Consider the following 23,135-nt stretch of genomic DNA (forward strand, 5'->3'; position numbering starts at 1 on the left):
CGTGGTGAGATACTGTAATCTCAGCAGCTCAAGAGGCTGAGACAAGAGGATCTCAAATTCAAAGCCAGCCTCAGTGATGGTGAAGCACTAAGTAACTCAGTGAGACCCTGTCTCTAAATTTATAGAGCTGGGGATATGGCTCTGTGGCTGAGGGCCAAGTTCCATTTCTCAGATGTTGAAGGTTGAACACCTGAAATGCTGAGGAATGTGTAAAAAGCTAGTTTTATTTAAAGGATAGAACAGAGATAGAATTCTTAAGAGAGAAGAGATCCCACGGAAGGGTGGCCAAAGAAGTGGGGGTATTTTGCTCCTTTTATACTTTTTAGAATTTTTTTATACTCATGGTTTTGTAAGGACAAATGAGGCAAGGCACCAAAGATAGCAGGAAACAGTTTTATTTAGCTTCAACCAGGTTCAGAAGGCACAGCTTTTGCTGTAATTATTCAATCCCCTGAACCCCAAGTTCAGGGAGTTTCAGAGTTTTATACCCAGCATATAAGGGGAGGGGCTCAGAAGTTCACAGTCTGCAGAAGGTCACATAAATCAGCTTTTTCTTTCACTGTTCTGGGCAAGTTAACTCTTCAAGGACAACACCTCAGAGGGGGAGAGCTTCTTCTCCCCTTTCTTTCCTCCCATTGCAAGCTGTTACCATGGAACCCATTTGTAACTTATCTTAAAAAATGTAGACATTTCTGTGAATCCCAGCTCAAGGCCAGAGTCCTGTTTGCACATTTCCTCAAAGTACTATACTGGATACATTTGTGAAAAACTAATAAGGGGGTGTTCAGCACCTGGAGTGCTGGTATCTTCTTGGACAGTGGCCAAATAAACAGGGTGACAGAAAAATAGGAAGTTTATCTACATTTAACTCTTTCACAGAGACTCTTCTGCTGACACTACCAAAATCAGCCATGGTGAAGAGGGCTTTTCTGTGGAGAAATGGTTTACCACTTCAAAATAATAGTAAAAATGTGCATAACACAGAGTATATCTGCAACTTAATTTATTTTTTTTCCCTTTGGTGTTCATGGTTTTTAACCTAGACTAAACCCAGACATTTTTTTTTCATGAAACACTTTCTTGATATGAAAGCAAGTGAACAAGATAGATCTACTGGAAATAATACTTCCTCTACCAGCAGTTTGACTAAACACCTAAAGATATCAGAAGATCATTATTTTATTGTTTTCAACATGGCAAATCTGTTCTCTATAAACCCCCACATTAAAGGCTGAAGTGGACAAATCCACACAGCACAATAGAAACCACACAGAGCTAATGCATTTTCAGCTGTGAACCAATGGTTTCTGGTTCTTCTAAACTGTACCGTCACCTGAAGGGCTCTTTAATTTAAAAAAAATGTATTAAACAATGTAATCCATATCCTTGGAGAGGAAACCAGGCATCAGTGTTTTTGAAAGATTTGAAAAGAATTATCATCCAGAGCAAAACTAAAAGCCACTACTTTAAAAAAAAACATTTGTGATGAATGAGTTGCAAAGACACATAAGATATGTTCTCATGACTTTGGCCACCAATTTGCCAGTTTTTTTTAGTTTGTTTTGTAAATATGAAAAATAACAGTGATAATTAACTAAAAAATAAAAAAAATATATTTTTAATCAAAGTCTTGAAGATTCTTCTTGGTAAGTGCTTGTATTACAGCTTTATGTTTGAGATGACTGAGCATATTATGGCAGGAGAACATGGCTTAAAAAAGCACTAGGTGTCATCAATTCCTTTCAAGTACATGCTCTACAATGAACTAAACAATTCCCAATATGCTTTATTCTTGTAAAGTTTCCACTAAATAAAAAAACCCTTAGGAACAAACATTTCATACATGGACAATTATGAGGCAGTTATCCAAACCAAAGTACCTGTATTGTATTATTGATATCATTTAAAACACTGATTTTTGCCCACTAAACTCAGTTAAAATTTACTGAGAATGTACCAGGCTCAGGACACAGTTCTAAGTGACTTGGTCATTAACCACATCATTTTACCAAAAAATGTAATTGCATAAAAATATTGCAATAAATGTGTTAAGTCATGTGTTGTGCTGCATGCCAATATTTTTTGCAATAAAGGTATCTTATACTGCTTGATTGCAAGTTTAATGACAGGCTTGGTGACATAGTAATGTGTCATTTTGTCATTTCAATATATATAATGACAGTGGTAAGGTGATGCTTACTACCATCCCCTATAAATAAGAAAAAAAAAAAACAAATTAAAGAATAAAAAATAATGTTTACCAAATTGTTGCTGAAATTTAAATAAATAAATAAATAAAATTTTATGTCCCAGTGTTAGAGCAAGGCTAAATGCATGAGAATAATAAAATATTAAAATAGAAAGTGAACCAATTTGAGATTTTTACTGAATCACAAGTTGTTGCTAGTTTTCTGACATACCTAATTATTTGATAAACATAACTTTTAAAATTTCCATTAAAGTATGATGCTCATATAAAAACACATCAAGCATTTATGTAAAGATTCAAAAATTATTCAAAAGTAAATGTTCTTTGGAGCATCATTGCTCAGGAATGCCGCCTCTCATTTTTTTCTTAAAGAATTATTCACATACACAATTTGTGCTTATTTATATTTATATTTTTTGTCTCAATTTCACTCTTCAAACATTCTTTAAATAGTTATTTAGTGTTCTTTGATTAATCCGTAACTGTCAGTATCCTGATGTTCAATTCTTAATGTTTTTCTTTTCTTTTTTTTTTTTGTCACTTGAATTAAGCCATGCTTCTTTGTTTATGTTTGCTGTACTATTTTTTATTTGTTCATTAAAGGAGCCAACAGTAGATTATGTAGTCCATTTTGGGGACAAAGTATAAAATCTGTTAAATAAATAAAAATAGGCAAGAATATTGCTGCATCCTTTAAATATTTGCTAATTGGGAAACCATGCAAAAGTACTTCATGTTTAGGGAAGTCACAGATATTTACAAATAGCATGACTCAAAAAATTCTAAAAAGACTTGTTTGTTATTTTTTGGTGTAGAATTTTAGGACAAATCTCAAGCACCACACATAAAAAATTAAAAGTTGGATGACCTAAAGATTCATAAATGCCAGTACTAAATATGATTCCATGAACAATTAAATCAGAAAATTGAAGAGATACCTCTGCTTTTGTTTTTATTGCAACATACTTCACAGTTTTAAACCTAGGGACTCAATGTATTTGCCTATCAATGATCAAATGTGTAAAAATATTGTACTTATTATACTATTATTATTTAGTTATAAAATATTTTGTCTCTTAAAGTGTTATAAAAAATATATGCAGGACTTTGCATTAAGTGAAATGTGGCAGGCAGAAATTAAGTTGCAGGAGCATTTGATTCACATGTAACAGTCAGATATTTAGTGAGTAAAATTCTGCTCTCCAGGTACTGTGTTTTGTGTAGGGTATATACTATAGTCAAAGTCTCCATATTTTTACTTTATTGAGCATAAGAGGGTCAAGATTTTTGTTTTACCACATGGTGAGTGTATTATGTTCTTCATAAATACTAGTAGAAGGAATACAATACTTGTAAGAAAAAACTGATGATTATATGAAATAATGATTGTGTTAATTCATTGCATTTACTCATTTTACCTTATATATACAGTATAAAATACCATGATGTATCTAGTAAATAAACAAAGTTGTATTTGTCAATGAAAGAAATCATCATATCACACCAGTTTAGCCTGGACCCCCAGGAAGATGCTTGAGAAACAAGAGGAAGCCATGTGTTCAGGGAGCCCATAGACTGGAAGAGTATGAGGCCTCAATTCCCAGACCAGACAGGGCAGTCCAGTATTGAGGTCCAGGCTTAGGGCTGGGGGTGGGGAAGTTGGGGGAGATTCTTTTGGATAGCGGAAATCAGGCAAAGCATAGGGAATGGCATTTTGTTTGGACCGTGAAGGGTGAAATAAGACCACCAGGGGCAGCTAACATCAGAAGAGCACACTTGGGTACAGGTGCTGGCCTGTGTTCTTTACAGGCAGGGTCTCATTTAAAATTGGCACTAATTGACACTTAGGTGGGGGCCTCAGGCTTTCTTTTTCATGAGCAACAACGGATCTTGGAGAATCTTCAGCTGAGTATTCTCAAATGGATGGTCAGACTTACCCAGAGAGATGCAAGTCAGGTGTCCAAGGTTATACAGTGACCTTGTGGCAGAACTATGCCTAGGGGAGGGGCAAGATGTCCTGGGGGAGCTTGCTGTGGTTACTGACCCAGGCTAGGACCCACTTGGGAGACAGCCTGGAGACACCTAAGCTTCTGGAGTGTGGGGGAATTCTGAGCAGTTGTGTCTGGGCTCCCAACCCTGCTCCCATACACCCTTGCTGTGTTACTGCTAGTCTTAGTTTATTTTCCTCCCTCCCAGGGGAAGTGTGAGGATGGCTCCCTGGAGTACGGTGGTGTAGACCTGTAATCCCAGTGATTCAGGAGGCTGAAGCAGGAGGATCACAAGATCAAAGCCAGCCTCAGCAACTTATTGAGGTCCTAAGCAACTCATAAAGACCCTGTGTTGGAATAAAAAAATAAAAGGACTAGGGATTTGGCTCAGTGGTTAAGCATCCCTGGGCTCAAGCCATAGTTCAAAAGATAGAAAGAAATCTTAAGTGAGGGAGAGCTGTAAGTTGAGTAGCCATACAGAGGAGAGTTAGTTATTTCTTCTGGTGGGAACCCACTGCAGACTCTCCCTTCCCTCTCATCTATATCTATGCTCAAAATGCAGCGCTGGAGATAATGGGCAGGAAACAACAACAAACTTTTAATCTGTCACCTGCTGGATAACAGCTAGCCCTCTTGGTGATGCCAGATTGTGCATCCCTCCTCATGTCAATCCTCTCACCCCACCAGAGGACTGCTGCCCATCTCAGGAGCCTCCTGAGCCAGGCACAGTGAGGCTGGCTGTGTGGGAGGGCAGGGGTATGCCAAGAATGGGTTGCAATTGAAAGAAGATGTGAGAAACTTTTTTTAACCATGTTTTATTGTTATATTTTTTTAGTCATACATAACAGCAGAATGTATTTTGACATATAATACATACATGTAATGTACATACATCAATTATATTGTCTATTCTATTCTGCTGCCCTTCCTATCCTCCCTACTCCTGCCCTCCTCTCCCATCCTTTCTTTTTACTCAATCTAATGTGACACACTGCCACAGTCTGTCTGGGCAAAAATAACCAAGCCGCCACAAAAGCCTTGTAGGTTCAAACAGCAAGTCTTTATTCCTGAACTCTCACTGGGCAGTTCCAGAGTTTCTCATATCTGGTGAATAGGGAGCCTACACCCTGGAAACAAATTTTTACCCCTAAAACATCGGATAAAGCTCTAATCTCTAGAGTATACAGGAACTGAAGAAGTTAAACAACAAAAAAGCAAATAACCCAATCAACAAATGGGCCAAGGACTTGAACAGAAACTTCTCAGAAACTGTACTAACACACTTGGTCCTTTGGGGGTTTTTTTGGCCCTAAATGCCTCTTGGAATTGAGCATTTTACAACTTCTACTGTAAGGAGCAATCCTAACCTCACCATTTTTAGGGTGCAACACAGAATGCTGTTTATCTCTAATTCTTACAGACAAAAAATAATAATCTTGCTCTCTTGACACCTGGGTAAATTATTTTTTAAGTCCATCAGTTCTGCTTAACAGGTAAAATAGGTTAAACTTGGATACCTGGGCTGGCCATGCAAGTTGTTCACTGGAGCCATTGGCTGCTGATGTTTCATTTTATGCATCATCCAATGACTGGACTTGAAGGCCTTTATTCTTCTTCTTCTCTACAGACTCAACATCACAATGGGGAAGGTTGATAGGTATTTTCAAAATAGAGATCTTACTCTACTGGATGTATTTTGGATTCCTAGGCCTCTTGATTATCTTGCAATTCCTCATTCTGGTAGTCTCTCATATACTTGCATCAGTTTTTGCTCTCAGATCTATAGAAACCATTCATCCCATGGCCAGAGCAGCTGCACATGACTCATTTGACTACTTCTCCAAATCATACATGCCACTGCTGCCAGTTTTTTCTTTGGCCAGGGGCTGGGGTTTAGGCTTCAACAGTTCTTTGACACTTCAACTTGCAGGATTCATGTTTACCCACAGTGCAGTCAGAATCCTTATTTGTGCTTACAAGGAACTAATCCCATTATATCACAACTCTTCATAGGAGTCTACTGTAATAGGACTGAGGCAACTAAGTATTGTATGCTTCTTGATTTCCATAGGTGCCACCACTCCCCTGACAACCTCTATTAATCTATCAGGACTGAGATATCACTCACCTGCAAACATCCTAAAGACTTTGCCAGTTGCTGTGTGGATGTTGAGACCCAGGATGTAAAATTCGGGTCTCTAGCAATTGAGAGACGTGAGGCAGAGTTGGCAGTGTAGTCATGCTTATGCAAAAAAGCACAATAGCTCCCAGATAGACCAGAGCCTTCAGCCCTTAGATTCCTGCATCATTCCATAGGTCTTTTTATATACAGGACAGAAAACAAAGGTGAATGGTCAATATTTTACATAATGAACACATGCTCAAAAGAAAATGTTTATGACAATGAATGAATACACTAAATCAGGATATTTATTACTTCAATAAACACTACTACTACTACTACTACTAATAACAACAACAACAACAACCTGTTGGAAGCATCAACAACAGAGTAGCTATAGGCATGTTTGGCCTTTCCAATGATCCACCCTTTTAGGATTCATTATCAAAAAATCTACACACCTGAATTCTTCGGCAATGATCTATTAGCAAGGAAGTAAGAGCTCTGCATCCACAGGCCACAAAAAAAAAAAAATACACTGTATTGTGATATGACTAGAACACAATCCCCCTGCTTAGGATTACTAAAAGCGATCTCCAGATGGTATCCCAACAAGTTCATGATTCTTTCAACTTATCATTGATCAACTGCTGTGTGGCTGAAACTAAAGATGTAATATGTTTTGAAGTAATACTGGTATTATTTTGATGATCCAGAATATACATACAACTGAATATGGCAGAAATCCATTCCTGTGCTGCTGTTAACAAACCAAGTACCATGTGATTTTCCACACAACTTTTTGTATTTGATATTTTTCTTTATTAACTAGAGATAGAGCCTGCTTTGTATGATTTAAGATTTGACTGTGTACTCTATCTTATTCACCAAGGATACATAAAAACAATAAAGAAAATACCTCATCCTTGTGAGTTTAAAATTTTATTTATCTTGTAGTCTTCTCTTTAGCTTTAACTACACCTTAATTTTCCATAGGCTGTATGGTTTGAACCTAGTATCCTAATAATGCCAGAAGAAAAACCAGAAGTTCAAATATATTGAGTAAACTTTTCAAATTATATCAAAGTTTCGGCAGTAAAAAAATGTCGGGATAGAATGGAGATCAACACACTGTTGACAATAATAGATAATGTTACCTTCAATATACATTGAAATACTGGTTTCAATATATAAACCTTAGGAAATAAGGCAGAATTAACAAAGGGGTGATTATAACAGTGGTTTCTCTGCTTAGCATTTCAATTTTGCCTGTTCATAAACCAGAAAACAAGAGCCAATATTGTAATGCATGTCTGTAATTTCAGTGACTCAAGAGGCTGAGGAAGAAGGATTTTAAGTTCAAGGCTAGACTCAGCAACTCAGTGGGGCCTTAAACATCTTAGTGAGAACTTGGCTTGTCTTTAAAAACAAATGGGCTAGAGATTGATTTGTGATAAAGTGTTCTGAGTCCAGTCCTTGGTACAAAAAGAAATATTCTGCTTTTTGTGCCACTATCTAACTTCTAAGACAATAATGAAAGAATTGTAATTCATGTAGTCTAAAGGGTGTGAGTTGTGGCTCTTGGGTCACATAGAATTGTTCCTGAATTTCAGTAAAGTTGCTTAATATTCATGAGACATTTCAAATATTTTTTCACACTGAACAGCTATGTAAACCTCATTCATTGCAAAAATCAGAATGATACCAAGTGTCAACATATTAGCAATTATTTAGTCCTATATGTACAGATAAAGTTGACAATGTGTTTTTACTCCCCTTGTAGCCAAAGTGCAGAGTATATTTCCCAAATTTTGGATCTGAGCTCTTATTTTTAGTGTGTGACTTATGTAAATCTGTGACTATGAAAGTGTATTAGTCAGGAAACATTTTGATACTTTGTTTTTGGTTTCATAACACTGTCACCTCCATGAGAATGAGCCCACCTTAATTTATTTGATTCTGAGAAGAAGGGTGCTTTTTGTGGCAACCATATCTCACTCTCAAGTTCAGTAACCTTAACAACTATCACCTAATGCAGTAAACAGATCCCATATGAACCCAGCCTTAATTGATGATAAGCCCACACTCGAGACAATAATTTTATATAGTTTCTTCTAATTCAGTGACAGATATTTAATTCATTAAATAGGCTGAATGCCAGGATTCAATCACATGTGGAACATAAGTTATGTGAAAAACATATTGTGCCTTATAGGTACTGGTTATATTTTTATTAATTCAAATTTAAACATTAATCTCTTGACAGGTTTTATTGAATTATTTTGAAATATGTGTAGACTTTTATGCCTTTAATGTTTGATAATATTCTCAGGGTATCCCATAATAAAGAAGAAAATTGAAATCAAAACCCTGCATTAGGCTAAAGACAAAACTGCAAAATAAATTTTTTAAGAAAATGTTTAGACTCTAGTTTCTGGGTTACTGATGATCTGATGACCTAGAGTCTTCTCTCCAGTGATACCAATCTCTTTTGGTTAAAGTATGATACCTAAAATAAAAACAGATCTGTGCCCAGAATCCTGTGAAAAACAGTGTCCACTTTTGCACACTTCTGAGATGTAGATGGCTGCTCTCTCAAAGTGCAAAGTCTCTCCTGTTCTTTGGCCCTGAGAGAATGTTGTTTGGTATGTTTATTCCATAACCTATGATACAGAACTGAGTTGTCCATTTTTTTTTCACCTTGCTGAGGTCAGGGTATTTATAGATCTCAAACATGGAATATAGCTGTGGTGAACATAGATAATCCTGAGAAGTCAAGAATAAATTTTAGGATCAAGCTTGAAAAATACATTTATTTATTAGGCAATTTATATTTTAAAAAATAATAATATTTTTGATTTAGTGGTTTATGTTATTAAATTGATTTAAGCTGTCCTTCTTAACTTTTATTATGAATACTAGAAATTTTTAAAATTATACTTGTGCATTATATTGTTTTGCCCTCTGGGAAAATATTAATGCCTTAGGACATTGGTTAGAAATTTAAAATAAAATTTGCTTTCTCATAAGACCTGACAGCACAAAAGTGAAATAAAATTTAAAGTAATTTTGATAATTTTTTTATTCATAAAATTATATATTTTGGGTGTGTGGGAAATCTTGCCTCTTGGTTATATTTTCCCCATTGGGTTTCTCCCCACTGAAATTAAGTTTTCATCACATGAGAAGAACATCACATAATCTTTTACCTTTCTCCCTCTCACTAAGGTGTGGCTGTAGAGTTTAAAAGTGGTGAGGATAATACAAATGATGAGAAGTGATGAGATTTCATTCCAAGTCCTCATCAGCCTCCCCAGCTCAAGTGCATTTTTTAATGAGCTGGCTGTACATCTGTTTATTTGCTCCTACTATTTATACTAAATTTTGCAGCATTTTTACCCTTTTATCAATCCTTGTTAGTTACTACCAGATTTTTCCATGACATCAGTTACTCTAGGGTCAGAAACATCTGGTCTGGTGGTCTGCACATTGGTCTTCTCACCCTTCCCTCTTATTAGGTGAGGACAACCTGCCAGAGGCCTCACTCTGTTTATCAAAGTGAGGGGAAGTGATTTGTTTATATCTGAGGGCAATACTTCAGGGCTTATTTAGGCATGCCTGGTGAGACTGCTTGTTTTAAACTGAAGTTTTTAAAATGGAGATTTTTAGCCCAGGCCTAAGGCCATCCTCACTATAGTACAGTTAATTTTCCAAAATTAATGTTGGTTTTTTGTGGTTGTTGTGTGTTTCTTTAATGTATTTGTCCTCAATTGAATTTTTTTCTTTTTTTTCTTTCTTTTTTTTTGTACCAAGTATTTAACTCAAGGGAACTGTGACACATCCCTAGTCATTTTTTGTATTTATTCATAGAGAGGGTCTCACTTAGTTGCTTAGTGCCTTCTTTTTGCTGAGGGTAGCTTTGAACTCATGATACCCATGTATAATTCTTGTGAGCCACAGGGGTTATGGACTGTGCCACCAAGTTTGCTTTCAACTGAGTTTTTAAATATGTAAAACAACTTTATTAAAATTACATTTAGAAGCATTCCAAATATTCAAGCAAACTCCTTTGTCCTGGTGTGGCAGGAAATAAAAGTGGAACTGGACTTTAATTTAAATAACAAATAAGTTCAATTGCAAGGGCTTAATTAGAACACAGATAATTAGAAGGTTACAGGCCTTAGCACTGTTGTACTTTTTTAAAATAATTTTTTTCTTAGTTGTAGATTAACAAAGTATCTTTATTATTATTATTATTATTATTATTATTATTATTATTATTATTATTAATGTGGGTCCAGGATCAAACAAGTTGCCTCATGCATACTAGCCAAGCACTCTATTACTGAACAACAACCCTAAACCCTTATCTGGTATTTTGTTTAATATTTATTTATATTTTATTTATTTATATTTGGTGCTTAGAATTAAGCTCAGGGCCTCATATATGCTAGGCAAGAACTGTACCACTGAGCAACACCTTCAGCTCTTTCCTGGTACTTTTTAAATACCTGTTTTACATAAATTTTAATTAGTAGCTTTAACTGTTTTCCAATATCTGTTTGGATTAAATCAATAAACTAGAATTCAGTGAAGCAAAGTCTAATTTTATATCAAACTCTGATTTTACTTCCTCTTTCTTCCCCAGACTCAGACACCTCATCACAGTGTCTGAATTAAGATTTCCCCTTGAGGAATTTACTGTATGTTTTCCACATTCCAAACACCAAAATTTACCTATTCATTAGTTTTAGAAAAGTTATACACAATTTGTCCAGAGGTACCAAAATCTCTTGGAGTACTCAGAAAAATCCATATCTGAGTCTTGCCTTTTATGGAGCAGTTTGAATTATAAGTATGCAGCATATAGGAATTAGATGGATGATCTGCAGCTGGAAGGAACCTTTTCATCAATACCTTGCATCTAAAAGACACTAAATTTGATTCCTTTTATTAGATACTGTGAATAAACCTACAATGAAAATGGAAGTGAAGAAATTTCTTTCACAAAAGTTTTCCAATTTCTTTAGATATTTATCCAGAATTATAATTACTGGGTTATAGAGCATTTTTAAACCAATAATTGCTATTTATTTTTATTTATTTAGGCACTTTACCGCTGTGTTACATCCCTATTTTTTTTTTAATAAGACAGGATATTACCGAGTCACTTAAGCCATTGCCAAGTTTCTGAGTCTGGTCTTGCATTTAAGTTTCTCCTGTTTCATCTTCCCAAGCCACTGAGAGTACAGACATTCACAATAATACTTTGCTTCAAAAAATTATTATTAGTGGATTATATGGCATTTTTATTTTGAGCTCTTAAGAACCATGATAGGGGCTGGAAATGTGGCTCAAGTGATAGTGCGCTTGCCTGGCATGCGTGCGGCGCTGGGTTTTATCCTCAGCACCACGTATAAATAAAAATATTGTGTCTGCCAAAAACTAAAATGAATAAATAAATATTAAAATTCTCTCTCTCTCTCTCTCTCTTAAAAAAATAACTGAATTTTTTTTCAAAAGTGTCTTTATTAACTTTATATTCTAACCAAAATTTTTATCTATACATATACACATATACTCTGGAGTCCCTACTATCTTTCAGATATTTGTTTAGTTTGGTGTGGTTTGGTGCTAGGAATTGAACTCCTGAGGGTGCTTACCACTGAGTTATGTACCCAGTTTTTTTTTTTTTGAGACAGGTGATATACCACTAATATCTCAATAAGTTGCTTATAGCCTTGCTAAGTTGTTAAGGCTGTCTTTCAAATCACAATCTGCCTGACTTGCCTCTCCAGCCTCTAGTATATTTGCCACCACACCTAGCTCTTTCAGATTATTATAATAACCTATTCAACAACACTGACCAGGCTACAGAAAATATCTTTGACTGATGAATTTTATCCCTGTGGAAAGTTTATATGAAGTAGCCAATGTAGGACTATTCTGTAAAGATTTGTTGGAATAAACAGGGATCATTGTTTTAACCTTTCTGAACTGATGTTTGGTATCATAGTTCATAAAAGTGCTGGGAAAAGAATGTAAATTCATTTGTTTGAAATCTACAGAAATTTACATAAGCTCAATCACCTTTTGTTTTAGAGTTTGGAACTTCAGGACTTAGTAACATAAATAAAATATGTTAAAGTTGAGATATTCAGTACACACATCAACACACACATCCACACACACACAAAAACAAACAAACAAACAAACAACAACAACAACAAAACCTTCTAGGACCAATTGGTAGTTCTGGCATTATTACTAGTGTATCAGGGACATAGTAACATGAACAAAATATGTTAATTTTGAAACATTCAATACACACATACACACACCCAGAAAAAAACCCAAAAATGATTTCTAGGAGGAATTGGTAGTTATTGCCTTATTACTAGTGAATCAGGGTTGGGGAAGGATTCAAAAAGTGCTAAAATCTCACTCAAGCAAAGAGTAGTTTACTGGATTCCTCCCTATTTCACCTATAATTCAAGCTAGAGTAAACTTCATCTGTCAGCAACAGCAATTGGGAAAATATGCTGGCAGTTTTTTTTTTTTGAGATAAATTGACAGCTTTGATATTTGGGTATTTTTGTTTCTTGGTCACAGCTGATGAAACACTTGTGAAGGATTTTAATGCTCCTAGATATCACCATTTTTTGTATAATTTCTTTCATATTTCCTTCTTTTGTTCTTTCTTTTTTTTTGTGGTGCTAGAGATTGAACCCAGGGCCTTGTGCATACAAGGCAAGAACTCTAAAAAGTGAGCTACATTCTCAGCCCCTCTCTCACATTTCTCTTCACTAGAGATGATGATGGTAATTGGAGATTTTGTCCCAAATTGGTATATTTCTTACAAGCAGACTAATATCCAGTGTATCTAAATCTCTGTACTTATTCATGATTTTGCCAAAGAGACACTCATAGTAGTTTTTTCCTTAAATGTATCTATAGATGAAGGGAGAGTGTCTCATTTAATATTCTGCTTTATTTTCAACATCATTCCCTCTTAATATTTGCTTTTTATAGTGTTGCTAAGGTTGGAACTGACTATCTCGCACTTCCTGCACACACACTCTAATGGTGAACTTTGCCACTATGTCCCAAATCTAACTTTAGGTAGAATAGATTTATTCATTCACGTCTAACGTTATTTTTCATATGGTCGGTTTTACATATGCCTTTCTATTGCTCTTAAGAATAGTATTGATCTACATATTGTTTCAGGTTTGATTCACATTATGATATATTGGTCTGTATTATTGCAATAAAGTTTCATAATATACATTAAATGTGTCTCATAACAATAACTATATTATTTGATTTTATTAAAGATTTTGGGGTATTTTATATATATTTTATTTCTAAGATTTTTTTTGGTCCCCTCTTTTCTTTTCTTTTATTTGGTACTTGGAATTAAACTCAGGGGAATTGAGCCACATCCCCAAACCTATTTTGTATGACATTTAGAGATGGTGTCTCTCTGAGTTGCTTTGGGCCTCACTTTTGCTGATGCTGCCTTTGAGCTCACAATACACCTGTCTCAGCCTCCCAAGGTACTGGGATTACAATTGTGCACCAACAGGTCCAGCTCTCTTCTTGTATTTATAGAAAAACATGCTAAAATATTGATAGGAAAATATTATATATTAAATTGAATTAAAATATTTGTATTTGTAATGATTAGTTTTATTTACACACATGCTATTTATGTGCTTTTGTAAATTTTTATTTAGTTTCTGAAAAGTTCCACATATTTTCCATGAAATCCATTATACATTTCATGTATTTAACAGAAGTAACTTCAGTATAATACTTATGTGTTATTTTTTACTCTAATTAAATGAAAAATCTTTCTGGGCTCCAGAAACCAATTTTTCTCAAACTTTATTATTTTTATTTTTCTGAATCACCTCCTATTTCCTCCTAGGCTGCAGATTTCCACTGTATTGACAAATATAGCTCTAGCCTTAGGCTATGACATACTTGTACACTGAAATGGTACACACATACTATAATTTCTACAGATCTAAGCTTGGTGAGGAGTATTTATATATATATACAGTTTTTTATGATGAAATAACAGCAATTTCTACTCCAACTTTAGTTCATGAGAATTTGTTTTGTGCCCTTATCAATACTCTGTATTCTTTTTGTTGTTGTTGTTTCTTACTTAAAATTTAAATCAGGGGCACACAAAGTCTTGGTCACACATAGTTGCTTAGGGCCTTGCTAAGTTTCTGAGGCTGGCTTTAAATTTAGAATTATCTTGCCTTAGCCTCACAGTCCAATGGGATTAGAGGTGTGTGCCATGGAACCTAGTTCTATTTTATTTTTATATTGAAATATACATTACTTCTGAAAATAATTTATTCTTGATATTAAGAAAGCATAGAATACCATTTTTTCCCCACAAATAACCCCCCCCTTTTTGGAAAAGATGTCATTTCTTTTGGAAAAGATGTCAGTAGTGCTAGATGTATAATTTATTAATGTCTAAATGGCAAGATGATGATGATGATGATGATGATGATGATGATTATGTTATGTATTAGTTACAAAACTTTATCTGTTCATATTATTATAAGGTATATAGTCTTTTCTATAACTTCATAGCATAAATCAGTGTGTATCAAAATAAACTTTTGGGGGTTGTGAGGTGAGGAGAGCAATCATGGGGTTAGAAATGATGGTGAAATATGATGTATATTGTTATATAAAGTACATGTATAAAGAAGTGAATTCATGTAAATATAATTTGTATAAAACCAGAAAATCTGAAAAATTGTGCTCTATTTGTTTAACAAGAAATGTAATGCATTCTGTTGTCATATATAATTAAAAAATATTTAAAAATTAAAGATAAAAGATGGCATTATGTTCTAACTGAAAATAAGTACTACTTCTTTTAAAAATTGAAAAAAAGGTCTGTTGGTAAGTTGTAAACTTTATAAAGTACAAAATGTATCTTGAACATTTGGTAATACATAAACCTAGATGAAGGTATTTATAGTGTTTTTGGCAAAATTTTAAAAAATACTGTAGAGTTCATTTTTTGCAATGTATACTCATAATTATATGAGATGCATTTTGTACATATACATGTATACTACCATTATATATAATTAATAAATGATTACTACATCTCACATTAAGTGCATTTATTTCAAATTAATTTTTCAAAAGAAAGCACCGATATATGACACTCTTTGATATGTACACTTGATGTGTCTTCAAATTTTAACTTTTATGTATTATGGGTTTTTTTTCTCCTTTTTATAGAATTTCTTTTTCCAAATTATTGAGATTAATGAATTTTAAACAATTTAGTATATCAGTGCAGTCTGTAGATTTTCTTTTTTAACCTAAGACAAAATACATCCCAATTTTAATAGGCTTATTGTTATGTAAATGACTTTAAAAAACCTGCATATGTAATACCCTTACCTGACCTTACTCTGGACTATTGATATATGGGTGGAGGGAGTCTCAAAGTGATCCATGGAAAAAGTAGAACAGGGATGGGTCAGGATGTGAGATTGGTGGATACTGAGTATGTCGTAGTGAGTATTCATGAAAAAGCATTGGTGGAATAGGTATGGGAAGAGAAAAAAGTGCTGTAAAGGAAAGAGGGAAAGAATAACCAGTTCAAGAGTTAAGATTTAAAAAGTCTAATGGTGGATCAATGGTAGTATGAGGGTAAAGAGTAGTTTCTTTGGAGATAGAAATAAGGTAGAAGTATAAAAAGAAGGTAACTCTGGCACAGTCCCCAAGAGAAAGAGTCAAATGAACACCACCCTCTATATTCACGCTATATATATATATAGAAAAAAGAAAAAAGAGGACTTTTGACACAGCTTTCAGTTGACCCACACTGGGTCAACTTTAGTGGGTGATTAGGGTTCTGCAAAGATGATAAATCCTTGAGTAATTTGGAATAATGTGATTTTATCTAGTCTTCATAAATGAAGATTGAGGTCTAATATAAATCACACTTGGCAAAGGAAAAGCATTTCAATGAAAAGTAAATGTATGAATAAACACATAAAACAATATTTAAACAAAAGTCAACATTCAGAATATTTATGCAATTATGTAATCACCAGTAATGTAAAAACAATGAAAACTAAAGAAAAAGTGAATTAATAAAAAACAAATAAATAATGTAATGAATGAATTAATTAATGAATAGCTAACAAGTGCAAAGTTGTAATGTGACTGGAATTGTCAAAGTTAGCTTGTAGCCATTAAAAAGTGTAAAGGTACATAGACATAGTATTTTACTACTTAGTAAGACATACCCTATGAACTATAAATTCAACTCCCAGGTGGAAAGAATTGAACACAGATCCCATTCACCTGGCTCTCTCACTTGAGAACTGTGCAAAAAATTACCTATCATTGTAGACTTGTAGCATGTGAACCCCTCTACTGTTCAAGTTTTTCTTCTTTTTTTTCATTGATCTTTTTCTCCCTACCCCCATATCATCCACCAATACTTATTTTGTATAGCAAAAACTACATACTCAGCAATCACCAGTCTTATATCTTACTATATCCATTTCCTACCTTGTGCATGACCACTTTGAGATCCCCTCCATCAAAACATCAATAGTCCAAAGTGATCAGAATGGGGATAAAATTTGCAGAATATTAAAGGTCAGTTACACAACAAGAAAGCAATAAAAAGTGGGGTTCATTTAAAGGTGAAAATAAAAAGAAAATCTTTAGACTTCACTAGTTAAAATAAAGGATCAAAAATTTATGATTTTCAATAATTTGAATTATACTCGTGAGTCACTTTTTTGGGGAAAGGGATATAAGGACATTGCTAATGAGTTTAAAGCTCAAACTGTTTTTTTAATGAGACAAAGAATAGAAAATTAAAAAATATATATTAAAGTGATTGTGATATCATTTTCATAAAAGTATATATACATATTTATTCACAAATTGCTTTCACCTTATAGACAGTTATAAGTGTCAATACATTTCTCTCAAGGCTAGGTACTGTTATTGGAAGAAAACTTTACCTTAAAATAACCCCATACAGAGGCATTTAATGCAATTAACAGGCTAATAATAATAATAATAATAATAATAATAAGTGAGGTGGGGAGAATTTCAGGGTTGTTAAGCCTGTAATATAAGTTATTTGAAAAGACATCACAGGAGCATTTTATACACTGTCTGAAGACATATATGTATATATTATTTATAAAAAGTGTTTATGAGTTCTGTAGTGAGGGTGCGCAAGTCCAATACATAGTCTTTTTTTTCTTGAATATTTTTTGTTTTAGATGGACACAGTATCATTAGTAGTTTGTTTGTTGGCTTTTTAAAAAAAATATTTATTTTTAGTTTTTGGCAGACACAATATCTTTGTTTGTATGTGGTAGTGAGGTGTTGAGAGCCACAGCCGAAGGGGCCCCAGCAAACTTCCAGCTGCCAGCAAACTTCCAGACTGCCGGCTGATGATTGGCTCACAGCGGCCCCAACAACATCTAGCTTATTGGCTCCTCTGCGGTGATGCTCATTGGGCTGTTTCCCTGCCCTTACAGACCACGGAGCTGCTCTTTGGGGGACATTTTTGGCTCCGCCCATGCGACCCAGCCAATCGGCCTCAAGAGCAGGAGGATTGTGAGAGGTAGAGTGGCTTGTGGGAAGCTGGTGGTGGCAGTTGGGCTCTGAGGGTTTTTCCGGAGGAGCTGTTTTTTTTGGCGTGTGTGGTTCTAAAAATAAAGTTAGTTTCTTTTGACAAGTGGCTCCTGAATTGTGCCCAGCCAGACTGTGGCATTTGGTGGGCTACACGGGGAACGACTGAGGGTAAGTGATAAGGTAAACTGCTCACCCCTGAGTGCAGGGTGAGAAGATGGGTAGCAATATTAAGATTCTTCTTTTGTTTTGCTTCACTTTTGTTTTAAGTTTCCTGTCCCTGGAGATGAGTAAGATGGAAGAAAAACGGCTCACATCTGAGGAACAGATAGGGAGAAAGGATGGATGGACATTTCAGTAGGATAGAAAGGCTATTATAATGATTTTCTGTTGTTCCACTTTTGTTTCATTCTAGTTCAGTTTTGTTATCTTCTTGGGTTGTATAATAGTTATAGTAGAAAAATTCAAGTAAAAGAGAAGGTCTCTCGAGTTAAAAAATTTTAAGTGAAAAAAAGGTCTCTCGAGCTAGTCAGACATAGGAAAAAATTCATGTAAAAGAGAAGGCCTCTCAAGCTACTCAGACAGAGGAAAAAATTCAAATAAAAGAGAAAGTCTCTCGAACTAGTCAGACAGAGGAAAAAATTTAAGTAAAAGAGAAGGCCTCTCAAGCTAGTCAGACAGAGAAAGGAAGTGTAAAACAGAAAAAGCCATCAGGGTGAAAGTTACAACAGGAGACTGCTACTAACACCTTTCTATCACCAGAGGGTGTAAGTGTCCAACCAATAGCACCACCTTTACAGGAGACTGCTACTAACAGCTGTCTATCATCAGAGGACGTAAGTGTCCAACTAACAAGGCCACCTCCATATGCTGGGAGGCCCGCAACCCCCGCAGTTGATAGTTGGGATCCTGAGACAGGATCTCAAGTATTAACATGCCCTGTATTTGAGGTAGGAGGGCAGCGAATTTATCATGCTTTAAATTTCAAAACAGTGAAGCAGCTAAAAGAGGCTGTAACAACCTATGGTCCTCAAGCATCCTTCACTGTAAGCTTGGTCAAATCCATTACCAACTTAAACATGATGCCAGCAGATTGGGCTAATATGTGTAAAGCTGTGCTAAATGGAGGACAATACCTGTTATGAAAGGTTGCCAATGAGGAATTTTGCAAGGAGACGGCTAGGCAAAATGCAGCAGCTGGTTATCCTCAGAGAAATCTAGATATGTTGTTAGGAAAGGGACCTTATGAGGATCAGCAGCAACAAATTGCATATGATCCTGGTGTATATTTGCAAATTGCTGTAGATGCAGTTAAGGCATGGAAAACTTTACAAGGACATGGAGGTTTACAAGGTCAATTATCTAAGATAATACAAGGAGCTAATGAATCTTACACTGAATTTGTAGATAGGCTTATTCAAACAGCTACCAGAGTTTTTGGGAATACAGAACAAGCAATGCCATTAATAAAACAACTGGCTTATGATCAAGCAAATCGTTGGTGCAGAGATATCATTAGACCATGGAAACATGAAGATTTAAACACATATATTAAATTATGTAGAGACATTAATGAACAAGAGCAAGTCATGGCAGCTGCAGTAAAACAGGCTTTAGATGCCAGAGACATTAATGAACAAGGGCAAATTGTGGCAGCTGCAGTAAAACAGGCTTTAGATGCCAGGCCAAGAACATGATACAATTGTGAGCAAACAGGACATTTTAAAAGGAATTGCCCCATAGGAGGAGGGTTTAACAAAACTAGGTATCAAAGGAATAGAATACCAGGTGTTTGCCCACGATGCCGTAGAGGGAGACATTGGACTAATGAATGCTGTTCTCAGACCACCATAGAGGGTACTGCATTATCACATAATAGTAAAGACCTTATAACTTTTTTACAGGTGAAATCTCCATTGCAATGTTTAAAAACTCTATAGTCAAAAAATAGAACTGATCAGCAAAACATTAACCTAGGTCTGTATGAGCTCAAAAAACAAAATAGAACTTCATGATATGGGAAAGGGCAATAATAAAATAGATATTGAAAAAAGCATTCTGGTTCTGTCACAGATGTAAGAATAACCAAACTGGAATTCTGGATATCAGCTGTTATGGATTTGAGCTAAATCATCTTCTATTTGGTCTTTAGAAATCGCTTTAGTTAATCTCTCTGGAATCCAAATCAGCTGCTGTTCTCCCTGTGGAAACACATAAACAGAGCCCCAACTCCAGGCAATCACTGGGTCAGGACCTTTGTTAATCTCTCTGGAATCCAAATCGGCTGCTGTTCTCCCTGTGGAAACACTCAAACAGACCCCCGACTCCAGACAATTACTGGGTCAGGTCAATTATCTAAGATAATACAAGGAGCTAATGAATCTTACACTGAATTTGTAGATAGGCTTATTCAAACAGCTACCAGAGTTTTTGGGAATACATTGTCCTGTTAGAATATCCTTCCAAAGTACCTTGGGCTTATGTACATTTTTTGGACACATATGCCTTTCCACAGCACTAAGCCCTGATGAATCCAAATTTAAAAAGTTTAGAGTAAAAAGCGTTAGTTTAAGTTTATCTTTGGGGAATTCATACCCCTTCCCAATTCCTTATTTTTGCTTTAATAAGTACATTTTAATAGTTTGATGAGCTCTTTCAACTATGCCTTGTCCCTGTGGATTGTATGGGATTCCTGTTATATGAGTAATGCCAAATGATGAGCAAAATTGTTTAAAAGAGGTAGAAGTATAACCAGGGGCATTATCTGTTTTTAACTGTTTTGGAACACCCACAGTGGCGAAATTTTGTAAAAAATGAGCTATAACATCTTTAGTTTTTTCTCCGGCTTGAAGGGAGCCCATCAAAAATCCAGAAGAAGTATCAACTGTAACATGCAAATATTTCAATTTTCCAAATTTTCGCAAGTGTGTGACGTCCATCTGCCAAACATGGTTAGGTATCAGTCCTCTAAGGATTGACTCCAAGATTAACTTGTGGTAAAAAGGTCACACAATTTTGACATTGTTTTATTATTTGTCTAGCTTGTTCCTTAGTTATTTTAAAACACTTTTGTAAAGTATTAGCATTGACATGGAACTTTTTATGAAAATTTGTAGCTTCTTCTAGTATAGAGAAAATATGTATGTCATGTGTAGTTTTATCTGCTAAATCATTGCCCAAACTAAGGGCTCCAGGCAATCCTGTATGTGCCCTGATATGTCCTATAAAGAATGGATCTTTTCTGTCCCAGATTAGACTTTGTATAGTGGAAAGCAAAAAGAAAACAGTAGAGGAAAGGGAAATCCTACCAGCATCTTCAAGGGATACTATAGCATTAACTATATACTGACTATCGGAAAATAAATTAAATATACAATCTTTAAACATCACAAAAGCTTGTAATACTGCATTAAGCTCTACCTTTTGAGCTGATTGTTTGGGTAATAAAAATGTAAAAGTTTGGTCAGGTGTAACTATTGCTGCTGTACCATTATTTGACCCATCAGTGAATATATTTGGAGCATTCCCAATAGGTGTTTTTCTTGTCATTTTTGGAAAAATTACAGGATGCGATGACCAAAAAGACAACAAAGGATTAGATGGTAAGTGGTTATCAAATGAAACATTAGATTTGCACCTGATTATTGCCCAAGTATTTAACTCATTAGCTAACTCAACAATTTGATTCATAATATATGGAGTAATAATTTTATTGGGAGAAATTCCAAACACTCCCTTTGCTGCTTTTATTCATTTGAGTATTAATTGTCCTACAGCCTCAGGATACCTAGTAAGAATAGTATTAGGAGAATAAGTTAAATGTATCCATAATAATGGACCTTCTTGCAAAAATACTCCTGTAGGAATATTTTTTGTTGGTAGTACAATAAATAATAAAGGCAAACTTATATCAATTCTATCCAAATGCATATTTTCCATATATGTTTCAATGATTTTTAATGCCTTTCTTGCTTCAGGCATTAACATTCGGGGTGAATTTAGATCTGATGGATCTTTTAGGATATCAAATAAAGGTCCCAACTCTCCTATTGGTATACCTAGATAAGGCCTTATCCAATTTATGTCTCCTAATAACTTTTGGAAGTCATTAAGTGATTTGAGTTGATCTACTCGTATTTGAATTTTTAGTGGATGGACCATGGTTGAGGATAATAGAACTCCTACATAATTAATTGGAAAATTTAATTGTACTTTATCTATTGCTATCTCTAGATTATAATTTTTTAATAAGTTTGTAAGTGTGACATAACATTCTAGCAATGTGTTTTTAGATTTGTGTGCTAATAATACATCATCCATATAGTGAAATATTTGTAGTTCAGGATTTTGATTTCTAAGTGGCTGGATTGCTTTGTTAACATAAATTTGACACATAGTTGGGCTGTTAGCCATCCCTTGAGGGAGTACTTTCCATTCATATCTCTGATCAGGACCTTCATGATTCAGTGTAGGAATAGTAAATGCAAAACGTGGACTATCCTCAGGATGAATTGGAATTGAAGAAAAAAGCAATCTTTAATATCTATAACTAAAACATACCAAGTTTTTGGCAAAGCAGAAAATTGAGGAATCCCCGATTGAGCAGGTCCCATAATAACCATCTCTTTATTAATGGCTCTTAAATCTTGTAATAATCTCCATTTACCAGATTTCTTTTTGATGACAAAAATGGGAGTATTATGGGGAGATACAGAAGGTTGTATATGTTTTTCCGCTAATTGTTGTTTGACCAGATCATGGGCTGCTTGTATCTTTTCTTTAGTCAGGGGTCATTAAGGAACCCATACTGGTCTTTCTGATTTCCAAGTAATTTTTATTATCTCAGTGGCCCTTCCTGAAAATCCAACCCATGTCTGTCTGTTCCTTGATCTATTTGTATTGGTGCTGCTATACCTTGTTATTGTTTTTCTAATCTTTTTCCTTTCCTAAAACCTTGTCTAGTCATAATAGTGGATGCATTTTGGTTGATGTTATTTGTTAATGTCAAACCTAATTGATCTAGGACTTCTCATCCCCATAAATTTATGGGAAGATGATCCAATACATATGGCTGTACAGTTCATTCACATCCTTCAGGATCCTTCCAATCTAATACCTTTGCACTTCTATGGGGATTAGTCGCCACTCCTAGGCCTAG

Source organism: Callospermophilus lateralis, unplaced genomic scaffold, assembly GCF_048772815.1.
Source record: "Callospermophilus lateralis isolate mCalLat2 unplaced genomic scaffold, mCalLat2.hap1 Scaffold_122, whole genome shotgun sequence".
Classification (NCBI taxonomy): Eukaryota; Metazoa; Chordata; class Mammalia; order Rodentia; family Sciuridae; genus Callospermophilus; species Callospermophilus lateralis.